The sequence below is a fragment of the Orbicella franksi genome, chromosome 7 (genome assembly GCF_964199315.1).
Source record: "Orbicella franksi chromosome 7, jaOrbFran1.1, whole genome shotgun sequence".
NCBI classification, from domain to species: Eukaryota; Metazoa; Cnidaria; class Anthozoa; order Scleractinia; family Merulinidae; genus Orbicella; species Orbicella franksi.
The window spans coordinates 12,726,203-12,738,870 of NC_138151.1; the positions used below are offsets into that span (position 1 = coordinate 12,726,203).

Here is a 12,668-nt window from a genome sequence, read left to right on the forward strand (position 1 = left end):
AATGCATTGTGTGCTCTTTAAAAACCCCAAAGGCCGAAATTCACCTGAAAGGTTTCAGATTGACCTGAGGAACCGAGATAAATTCTGCGAAATAAGCTTAAGCTTGTTGTATTAGTCCACCAAATCTATTTTGAGAGCCCATGTGTTTCAACACCCAGTCAGCACAATGCAGCAAGTATAAATTTGCAATGCTTGTCGTTTTTCCTTTGAATTATTTATAAGGATTAACATGATATGAGATCTATAGTCTTTTCAATACATCAAGATGTAGGTTTTTTAATTTTCATTGTCATTTATTTATGTCAGTTATTTATTTGTTTCCCACTGACTCATAATCTTTTTGATTCTTTTGATTTTCTTGTGTCATGAATTAAAGTGACCGCGAGGACAAGGAAATACAAGAAACATATTGATGATCCCACTATACCCATACCAAAATCTACAAGATTCGACCACATAAATTGCTTAAAGCAGTCTTCACAGGCCAGTTGACATCATCTCCCTCTCTTGCGTCCCTTTTTCCTGGAGATCATTTCCAGCACCATGAACAGAAGACCTCAGAGTTTTCGGCCCACCTGTCAGTGAGATGGCTGTTGGCAAAAATGTTGTGGACGACTTTGATGGATTATGGAGTGAACCTCTATGCAAGAATTGAAGCTTCACAGAAGCATTTGATGAAACCGAGTTGCCTATACCTGAAAAGACTACAGAAATACCAATTGATGTAATACACAACAACTCAGATTTTTCCACAGACAGTGATTCAGGTAATGATGTTGAAGTTTCAGTTCCGACTCCTCTGAAGAAATTGACAACTCTGACACTGATGGCCATTCACTGGACTCCCCTGATGAAAGTGAAACTAATGGTTCCCAAGAAAAAAACATTTAATTTTTCTGCCAAAGAATATGCCTGTATGGCTATTCTGGCCTTAATTTCAAGACATTGTGCTAAAAATATCCTTGTTTTAATGAAACTACTGGTAATTTGTCCAGAGAATGTCACAGAACAGTTTTACAAATGTACAGCAAGTGCGTGGAAACTGTGAGCTTTTCATTTATGACATCTGTGAGAGATGTCTTCTGCTTTTTCCTAAAGTCATAAAGGATCAAGTTGTTCAACAGTGGGCTGTGATGGGTATGTTTGTGAATCTACAATTATATTAAATATAAACATGCATATATATACTTTTGGTTTTATTGAAATTGTAAATAATGTATATTCATTTATGCTGACAGAATTTTTGCTTAATTTATTTATCAAATCTAAGAGCATCCATTTTTCTATCAGTTAAACTCTGGGTGTTTGATTTAAGGGTCCATACGGGCACATGAAGTGAAGTGAAGTGAAAGTGAAGGACTTTATTTAATGAGGGTGACCCCTGACAGTAACTTATACACTAACAAATCACGTTGGATCTAAAAAGCAATGTTATAAGTGCTATAGTTTTATCTTGAGCTGTCAGACTTAAACTGGAATTAATATACATTTGTTTGGAAATAATTATCTTGGAGCTTGATAACAATAAAAAGGTATGGAACTCCAGAGAAATGATCGTGTTGATTTTTACTAATTCACAGAAACTGATTCCTGCACTGAGTTCATCTTTAATTTTGACATTTTGGGAAATTTATAGAAATTTCCAACAATATTTAAAGTTTTTTTTAGCTATTCCCAAAAATTCCTAGATATTCCAAACACATTTTTTAAAACAGTCTGGGAAGTAATAGGAGTTCCTAGGAATTCCCAATAATTCCCAGTCATACTTTTCACTATTCCCAAATATTCCCAGAAATTCCAAGGTCTTGGATTAAGCATAATTTGCATGGCTTGGAATAACTTTGAATTCCTAGGAATTCCCAATAATTCCCAGTCATACTTCCACTATTCCCAAATATTCCCAGAAATTCCAAGGTCTTGGATAAAGCATAATTTGCATGTCTTGGAATAACTTGGAATTCCTAGGAATTCCCAGACTACTGGGAATTTATTTCGCAGGGGTAGGCAGTCCACTGACTGAGACTTGCCATTGGACACAGGATTAGCTGGAGGAATCTTGCAACTTTTTGGATCCAAACTGGAAGACACCTCATCAGACAGATGAGAAACCTTATCAAGGTGAGGTTTCAATGACTTTGCTATCTTTGGAGAATCATCTGGTTCGTCAATAGCTGCTATATAGGTGTCATAATTTGCCTCCCATACATCATGGTCATACTGGAAGAGACATCTGGGATCATCAGATTCTTGAACAGTTGTCCCCTTGTCCTTTGAATAAAGGTACTTCAGTGAGTCTTTCCCATACATTGATTCAAATAACTGATCAATAACTGTGATCCAAAGTGTATCCTCCTTGGACCAGACAACAGTTTTGTTTGACCATCCACAGCCACGAAAGTAAAACTTCTTTTTACCTGTTGCAAGTTAAATGTTATATACAAAAGAGTAATATTAAACTTAATATCAATTGTATACCACTAAACCCCTCCCCCACCAAAAAACATACACTGTAATAATAATAATGATAATGATAATAATAATAATAATAATAATAATAATAATAATAATAATAATAATAATAAAAGCTTACTGGCTTCTGGCTAACAATACAGCAATGATCATGAGACATGTTACAAATTGGTTATTTCATATTTCTCTGGATCACAAATCTGTTCTGTATATACCTTTAAATGTATGTAATGATCAAAATTAATCTTTAATGAAAACAAAGAGTGATTGAAAAGTCTACATGTAGGTCATTGCAAGTCCTAGGATTATTTCAATAACTGACTGTATGTACCCATACCTTCAGTAATACATTCACAGGCCTTCCAGAACTGGTAGCGCAAAAGTTGCATCATCTCTGACAGCCAGTGAGTAATGATCTGGTCCACTATGAATGACAAAAAGACAATAATTCGACATTCATGGTACAATTAATCATCATTATACTACAAAAAAGTAATATTAATATCTTCAATCACACAGGAACTCACAGCAGTTCAATTTAGAGTTGCACCACCAACTAAATAAGGTATTCACAACTTAGTATAGTTATTTACAGTTTAAAAATAAAGACCAATAAATTTGAATCTAATCACTATCTGTACCATAATAACAAAGATCTTAAGAAACCTACAGGACCGTGTGACTCCTCCTTGATCATGACACGTTGCTCTTGAGTAGAGAGCTCTGTGTACTTTGTGTGATGCTTCAAAGCCTTGGTTGGAGTACTTCGCAAAAGAACGATGCAGGCGTAGCAACATGGCAGAGTGGTCAATGGTTAGGTGGCCATAATCTCCAGCGCCAAGAGTGGTGCCAAACAAGTGGCGTAAGAGAAAGCCCCAAAGTTTACACTGAAATTGTAACACTCCACTAAAAATACTGATCCTCCAAAGACTTCTAAATTAAACTGACTGGAAAAGACTCCCAAAACTTACCAAGTTTTGTGAACAAGTTTGGGAGGTTTGAAAATGCTACGGAACTGGAAATTGATATTCCAAATATTTTGGTAATGACCAGATCTCATTAAAGTTGCTGCCAAGTGCTGCTTATAATAATTCTTTTTTTTTTCCCACCAGCAATTTATAATAGATGCAGGTATTTATTGATGCATTTCAATATTTCAAACATTGTCATACTCCAAATCATGTGAATATAAACAACAAGTATTGCCCAAGAAATAACTGTATGTTTTTGGTTATTAGTGGTGCAGTATTTTTTCAATCTGTTCTAAACTCAAGGTGCATCTTATACCTAAGTATCTTAGCACAACAAAATATAATTTCCCCAAATTTCCCTGATGATTAAACCTGTCGAAATACCCAAATACCCTAAATAGATAAAAGACAAACAATGTTGGTCACTGACAGTATCTAGCTTAATCAGGTTATTGGGCCATAATTATCAAGCTACAGTGTATGTTGTAATTAATCTGACCTTTACATCAAAGATGTCAATTTGTTCATCCTCACTTAATTCCTCAAATTCACTGCTGCGCGCCACCTTGGCAATGTCATTCCATTCTTTGAAAACCTTCATGAATGCAATAATTAAACAAAAAGTCATTAAATTTAGTAAAATCACAAGTTTCAACTCAGTTGAGCAAGGAATGTGAATAACAATCATCACAATTCCCTTGAATGAATTCTTTTCCCTGAACCTTATTTCCCAACAAATCTTTGAAACAGGCTTAATTACCATCAAGCCAGAAAGCAGTTCACATATTCTTTGTATTAAACCCAGAACTGACTAATTGTACGCTTTCAAATGATAATGACATACTGTAATAATTATTGCTGGTGATCTTTAAATTAAACACAAGTTGATACTAGGTTATTTTCTTAATTTTGTGACTCGGGCAGATGTTAAGCCCAGCTCAAAATATTTATTTTACATTATGCATGTATATTGATTGACTGAATTTCAAGTTAAAATGCAGCCCAATAGCGTCCCAGTTATAATAATTCTCAGACAAATCCTGGCTTTTGAATTCTAAAACAGTCAACCCATAGTCTTTCATAGTGCTGGCCAGATACTGCTTGGACTGTTCAATGTGAGTTTGGGTTGCCTATGACATATCTAAATCATTATAAAATGTGGGTTGTATAAAACTAAGATGAATGTATAATTAATACATTCTTCAGGTTGTACCTTATGAAAATGAGCAATCTGTAGTGAAGCTGCCAGCTTTTCCATTTCCAGATTTTCTTCCTGGTTAAGTTTCTGTTCTAATTTTCTCTTCCTGGTAATCTCTTATTAGGAGGCTGTTGAACCAAAGGTTGAACAGCTTTACAGGCAAGAAATTTTTGTTCCAGGAGGTCCTCTAGTTTGTTTGACCAAACCTTCACTTCATTCTCCAGGAACTGCTTTAAATCTTAAATGAACAATATTAATAGTAAATTACTGAGAAGAAGTAAATGTACTTAGACTGCACCATTAATGTATGAAAGTGATTTTCTAAATATTTTAGTTATGGGCAATGTAAGGGGCAGTGGTTCAACCTATAAACTTCAGGGGGTTCATAAAATGATCTTTGAAATGTAAATGAGATTTTCACTTATGCAGGGACCAAAAGTAAGTTAATTAAAAATTTATGTTAAAAAATTAAGATGGCCCTTGAAAGTTTAATAAGTGAGTGTATATGTATAATTCACCTTTAGCATCTTCCAGAGTCACTTCCTTCTGATATTTGCCATAGTCCCTGTTAAATTTTCCACTCTTTAGGATGTCCTCAATATGCTAGATGGAAAATAATATACATGTTCAAAACAGCATAACTGTTATGCATGTACCTATCTAGTAGTAGATAACTAGATAAATGTGCAGCCACCAGTAGATGACCTGCCTGCATTTATATGTGCACACACATAGGACTTAATCACCCCTGGCTACAATAATAATAGTGTACCATTTTCTGTTTTTTGATTGTCTGCCTACAATCCAGTAAGATGATTAAGATCTGCATCACAAAATCTGCTGACTCTGCTAAAATATGAACTCATAGCCAACCTGGGCCTGCAAGCCATGTTGGTAATAAATAAACAGTTTAATGTACATGTATATATAACGGCAAAATTATTGACAGTAAAATTTTGAATTTGGTTTATCAGAATATCTGGAGTGCAAGCTATCTATACCTGGAGATAACATACAACTTACAATTTTCACCGCATTCATGAATGTGACGTAGCCAAGGACTACATCTTTACAAGCTCCACTCACCTCTTTGTAATAGGATATCACTCTGTCAGTTGGTAAAGATTTTCTTATGATCTCATCAGTATTATCCAAAATATTTCTCCCTGTGTTTCCTATTAGAATAAGATAAAAAGTTCCCTTTTTATTTAACAATGTTTTAAATGAAATATACTGTTGGACTTTAACTTGTTAAGGTTGTTGAAGAGTTTTACTGATGCAGTATATCTCAATGAACATACTGATGTCCAGTTCTTAATTATGCACCATGGAAATGACTGTTTCAAAATTGCTGCCATTGATCTACATTCAAAGTAACTTATACATTAAAGTCATGGTAATAGGACAACGTATTACTTAAAAGATATTAGGGGCATTAACTTAAATATTATTTAATAATAATTATTATTAATCAATCAATCAGACAACAATATTTAAGTGGTTCATATGATTATAGGCATTTTACTCAAAGATAATAATATTACCAGAAAATGATGCAACAGAGATGTTATTCTTATCAACAGCAGTTTGCTGGCCTTTACGGAGCTTCACTGTAATCCTTTCTTTCCCCCTAGACATCTCAGGACCACATTGACCAATAGCTTCATTACATTCAGTCAGTGAATTGCATCTGTATGCGAACAAACCAAGTGAACCAAGCAGTTGCTCAGTATTTCGCATCTCACTGTGAAGAGCACACAGACAGACATTGCTCAACTCCTCATCTAACAAAAACATGAGATCATGACGAATTCCTGTCCACCTGAAATTAAAGATAAACCCCTGATCACAAATACATTAAGGCTGGTGTATTCAGAACAGGTATCCCCCAAGCCAGGTTCAGTGTCATACTTTGGATTCTGACCTTGTGCTCATGCTTTCTTCATGGTGGCCAGATTTATAAACTGTTCACATTTGGCTAGGTGCCTGCCAAATTTCTCCTGCCAGAACAATAATGCACCCAGAAAACGACTTCAATTGACTGAATTAAGTATTTCTCAAGTTAACAACACCTCATTGTTGCCAGATAATGCTCTGATTGAATGTTATACACTTACTTTCCAATATTGGCCTTGGATTGAAGACAAGTCAGGCAAACTTCGTCAAAAGATCCACCCTAGTGTTCTTTACAAGCCTTCAATAAAAATAAGACATTTTTCATTCTATAATTATAGTTATTTAAAAGCCTGGCTCCAAACTAACTCAGACATCTTCATTGCAGTTCAGCCACTCTGACTACAGTATACTAACTGATGGCCATTGAGATTATACAAGACCAGTCATGCTGTGTGAATGAAAGTCAAGTCAGGCAGCGATTCATCACTAAAAGCTTTGTATACATGTGACATATATATTATTACTCATTTTTTCACACACATATATTGACTTGATACATGTGTGTCTAAGAACATCACTCTGCAATCTGATTAATTAATATCATAACTTTATAAAGTAACAAAAGATATTTCAAAATACCCTTAAAGCATGGCATAAAAAACAGAATTCAATATTGTAACTTCCACGCCCAGCTAATACAAAGCTTTCGTCATCAACCTTAACAAGAAGCATATACAATGCCTTCAAGTCAAGTGTAACTAAGAGAGAAAAAAAACAAAGTAAAATAAGCTTAAATAACAATAGCAATTTCAAATAATGAGGGCACTTTCAGTCCAGTGCAAATAACCGGTACAGATTGTGTAAGTTGTGCTAAATATTATGGAAAACCTGGCTTCCTTCAGACTTCACTTAGCTTTAATCACATTTACATGACAGTATTGTAAATACATATTATATGTGATGGTCATCTTTAACAGAAACCCTGCCCTGAAGATTCAGCAAATATTCTCTCCAGATTGACATTTTTCTGGCTCTCCAGGTACTGCAGTTGAATATTCCTTGTTATAATCTTGTAATAATTAAAGGCCTGTGCTCGTGGTAATCACAGCTGGCCATCAAACATTGTCCGACAAAGTTTGAACAAAAAATTTGCTTGTCCCAAATGAGCAGACTGGGTTTTTTTTGCCCTGCATGTATAGAGGGTATATAGATATTTTCCAGGGCCAGGTTTTTTAAAGCCCGATTAAGCTAACCCAGGATTAACGAGAATTTTCATTTCAGTGTTGTAACTTTTCTGGGAGGTTTTCTGTTTATATTGTTTGTCCTTCTGTTTTGAATTTGAACAATATCAAACTACACAAAACATAAGCAGTGATAAACATTTTTATACAAATATAGTAATACTTCGATTAACTTTTAATCCTGAGTTAGCGTTAACCTGCTTTCAAACAACTCGGCCCAGAACAGCAACTGTACATGTAAGTGGCCATATGCACGTGTACTCCAGAAACTGCATCTCAGATGAATTATATACTAAGGAGTTATCAGTCTCAGATGACTTTGGTTATTGCATGTATATTGAGAGTCAGATATATGTACATGTGCATTTCAGATGTAAACTTTCCTGTCGATGTGCTTTTTTGTCTTGTCCAAATTAAACAAGGACATCAAATCATTTTTCTATAATAAATTATAACATTATTGTTATCCTTTCTTTGTCTAGATTGATTTTCACTGGCTTCAAGAGGCCATTGACTGACTCAGACTTGTGGGCACTTAACAAAAGAAACAGATCTTCAACAGTTGTTCCACCATTTATTAAGAAGTGGCAAGAAGCTGAAATTGCAATAAGGTAAAAAACAGGAAAAATCTTTTAAATTATCTTTACGTTCTTAGCTTTAGTAAGTTTTTTTTTAAAGAAAGAAAAATAGCTGATGTACAGGAAAAAGAACATTATTATTAATTAATATCATTTTGTGTGAGCTTTGAGTTGAGTGAAGTTGCTTGAAGAATGCTTCATATAAGTATGTACATGCACCCATTCCAGGCATCGTAACAACGTCGGAATGTCGCAAAAGATACACAGATTACAAGGACTTTGCTGGAAGTACTGATTTCAAACACCAAAGACTAACTATGATTCCAAAGTGATTTATTCTTATTAATCGTGATTTTTTGTCCAAAACTGTCAAACTAAAATGCAATCAAAAAACCTAGTCTAAGCGACATTAAAAACTAAACCTAAAATAACCATTACATAACACAAATACATATTAAAATACATAAGTGCAAGGAAATCTGATTATGCAACAATTGACCAAGAAATGCGAAGACAAGGAAATAAATACACACTTACTGATTGTCTCCCTGTAACGCCTGAATACACAAGTCGCAAGATAAACAAAGTAACCTTCGCAATAAGCTCTCTTGTCTAAAACAACTATCGCAAAATGACAACGCACGAGGTCCGACATATGATATCGAAGCATTACTAATACGTAACAAAGACTAATACTTAACAGAAAATAATACTTAACTGAGAATAATATCTAACTCGACAACAATTACATGGCTCCCCTAAATTGAGCCAATCAATTCAGGGTGTGTTCCTTTGGGCTGATCCGGATCCGGATCAGTGATCCAAGATCACTCACTCGGATCATGGTGCATCAAAGGAACCGATGAATCCACTCTGGTTCCTTTGATGCACCATCGTCTGAGTGTTCTTGGATCACTGATCCTGATCCAGATCACCCCAAAGGAATGCACCCTTGATAACAACTTAGGTAATCAGTCAATCAAGTGTTCAATCAAATTATAAAGACAAATCTAGTTCATAGGTTTACAAACATTCGTTGAATCCTTGGGTCAAATCCAAATGTATGGTATCTCTAAGGCTCCTTGGTGGAGACTCCCCGGTTTGAATCCTCTGCGTCATTGCTTGGCACAAGAAGTACCAACTTCTGCACAGGTTGTTCAAAGTAGCTGATGTGCTTGACTCTGCGTCCTTTGTCATCTAAATTAGCATCTCCCACTGCTAGCTTTACCTTTCACACGTAGTGATCAGGATCACCATAAGCTTCTTCTACGCAGGCAATCTGCTACATGTTCCGAGGAAGATTGTCGTTGCTAATGATCACAACGTCTCCTCGCTGGAGGTTACTTCTCGGACTCATCCACTTCTGTCACAATTGAAGGGTGTGAAGGAACTCTCTTTTCCTATGCACCCAAAACTCGTTAGTCAAGTGTTGGACTCATTCCATCTCTTTCAAAGGTATAGATCAGCACGTTGAAATTCTCCAGGTGGTGGTAGGATGACTCTTGACTTTCCTGTAAGGGGTGGCTATTGACCACAGCATCTACTTCTGTCATGAAGGTTTGAAGAGATTTGTCATTCAGCTGGCTACCACATTGGTCTAGTAGGACTGAAAGTATGTTACGTGCCGTTCTAATCTGTCGTTCCCAAATGCCACCCATGTGGCTAGCTGATGGGACGTTCAGCTGGAATTCAATCCAATCGCAGTTGAGTTCCAAAAGGAAATAGTGAACGTGGATCTGGTCCATTGAGGACAGTGCCTTCTGTAACTCATTCTTAACACCCACAAGGTTGCTTCCCTGGTCGCATCTGATCATACATATAGGGCCTCAGCCATTGATGAATCGGCACTGAGCGTTTATGAACAAGTCAGTTTCTAGGGTTGCAGATACTTCAGGGTGGATTGCACGGCTTGAGAAACCTGTGAACAACACTCCATAACGCTTCAACTCTTTACGGCCTTCCTTAGTGACCTATGGACCAAAATGGTTGACTCTGCAGTGAGTGAAGGGCGGTGCTGGTTCTAGTCTGTCTGCGGGCAAATTTGCCATCTTCTGCTCTTGTAGTGCCCCACAGATTTTTCAGCAAATCACGCATTTAGAGATACACCGGGACACAGATGAGCTCCCTCCAATTACCCAGTATACATGTGACCGCAGATCATTTAGTGTCATCCCTCAGCCTTGATGGCTTATCCTCTCGTGGTGGTATCTCACCAACAAGGTTGTGACGTGGCCTTTACTTGGGAGGATACCTGGATGCTTGATTCCATAAGATACTAGGGCATTCCTTATCCAGCCACCAACTCGTAAAACACCATCTTTGTCTAGGAAGGGATCTAGTCGATAGAGTGAACTTGTCTTCTTCATGGACAAATTATGTTTCTTCGCAAATTCTCTACTTGCATCATCATTTTGTACTCCTAAGGATCTGAGAATCTTGATTTCTTCGGGAAAGGCTTCTTCTTGAAGTGATTTTAACATTGCTTGTTCGGCTTTTCACATTTCATCCACCGACCGTGACCTGTGTGTTGATGTGTCTTTCTCTTTGCTTGTTTTCTTTGCTGCATGTAGTGGTTTCTTGGGACTTTGTTGAGGTGATGCTTTGGACTTCATACATGTAGCAACAGCTCTCTTGGCCCTGTGCCATTTGGAGAAGTACTCCAAGCATTCAGAAATGGTTGCCATCCTTTCATGTTGAGCTCCAGTAGTGAAAACTTGAACTTTCTTGAGCTCCGGATCGTCTGGAGAGATGTCAAGATTTACATCGTCATTCCTGTTTGGAAGCTCTCACTGCCATAAGAAAGGTGGCCCATTGAGCCATCGGGAGTCAATCAGGTCTTGAGGAGAAAGAGGATTCGTCTGCTGGACTTTTATTGGTCTTGATGTATTTCCACTGATCGGGGGCGCTGATGTCTTGAATTTGTTGCAACTGGTTGGCCACGAAGACGTGAAAGTGTCGGGTGTCGTTCCTGATAATTATAGGCGAGGACAACTTGGCTATCTGTGTAAGACACCTCCATAATCTGGTCGTACTCAAGCTCTTCTTGCAATGAGGCACTGATCCTTATGGAGAGCAGAGCTGCCGTCAGTTCGAGTCGAGGGATCATAACAGGTCTCAGTCGAGTTACTTGAACCTTGCCAATGACGAAGCTGCAGTGGACCAGTGTCATCTGTAAGATGCAAGTAAGAACACTAGCCGTATCCATGATCCCTCGCGTCCGAAAAGTGGTAGAGTTGTACGGACATGAGTTTTCCAAATGTATGTGGCTTGTAGCACCTCTGGATCTTCAGTTCCTCTAAGTGATGTAAGCTGTTTCTCCATCTCTCCCAACTATGGTGCAATGGCTAGACTGTCCCAGTCAGATTTATCTTGGCAGAGGCCCTGAAGAATTTGTCTTTCAGTCAGGATCACTGGCACTAGGTATCCCAGGGGGTTGTATACGGAACTGACAGTTGATAAGATTCCATGTCGGGCCAAGGGTTTGTCTTGCAGGACAATCCGAAATTGAAAGGTGTCTGACTTCATACACCACTGAATGCCCAGTGCACGATCTATTGGGAGGACATCATTTTGAAGGTCGAGATCTTTAACACTTTTTGCTCTATCTTCAGGGGCAATCTTCGCGATTACTTCTTTGGAATTAGAGGTGAAATTATGAAGCCGCATTCCCCCTCTGGTGCAGATACACTTGGTGTTCTCTATTAATGATGTAGGTTTGGAAACGGTAGCAACCAACTAAACCATCTTCAACATAGAAATCCTTCCTGATAAAGTTAGCTGTGTCAGAGCCAAACTCACACTCATTGTCAGTAGCAATTTTCTTGAACCCAAAGTTCAAGCACCCAGGAGAGGATGGAGCTTGGAAAAGATGAACGGTCATGCGATACTGCACAGGCACTTTTGTAATGTGGCCATTCTCCCACTAGTAGAATCTTAAGTAGTCGCGATCTTCGTCTTTCACCTTGAACTGGTGGAACATAGCTTCCAGGTCACACATGAATTCTATCGATTCCTTTCTGAATCGACAGAGGACGCCAACCAGGGAGTCTGGACCTTGTAGGAGGTACTTGTTTAATGAATGGCCCATGAAGGTTGCACTGCAATCAAAGACAATTCTGATTTTGCCAGGCTTTTGAGGGTGGTACACTTAGTGATGGGGGATGTACCACGACTTTCCATCATCATCGGGTTGTTGTTCATGTGGCACCCTTACAGCAAAACCCTTTTCGACAATGTCTTGCTTGAATGCCATGTAGTGTTGACGATACTTCATGTCGTTTTCCATTTGTGTCTTTAGCTTGTTCAGTCAGCGTAA

The 12,668-nt window shown here is 37.6% G+C and overlaps 1 pseudogene across 1 annotated transcript; it reads right to left on the minus strand.

Moving 5' to 3' along the window:
- Positions 1-1,152: 1,152 nt before the first annotated feature.
- Positions 1,153-8,294, minus strand: LOC145491952 (uncharacterized; annotated as a pseudogene). The gene is made up of 10 exons (XR_014049901.1): positions 7,174-8,294; positions 6,756-6,832; positions 6,183-6,460; positions 5,662-5,813; positions 5,157-5,241; positions 4,654-4,876; positions 3,940-4,035; positions 3,140-3,356; positions 2,807-2,893; positions 1,153-2,414 (listed from the first exon to the last, which is right to left on the minus strand). The product of XR_014049901.1 is annotated as an uncharacterized LOC145491952 (transcript).
- Between the last annotated feature and the right edge of the window lie 4,374 nt (positions 8,295-12,668).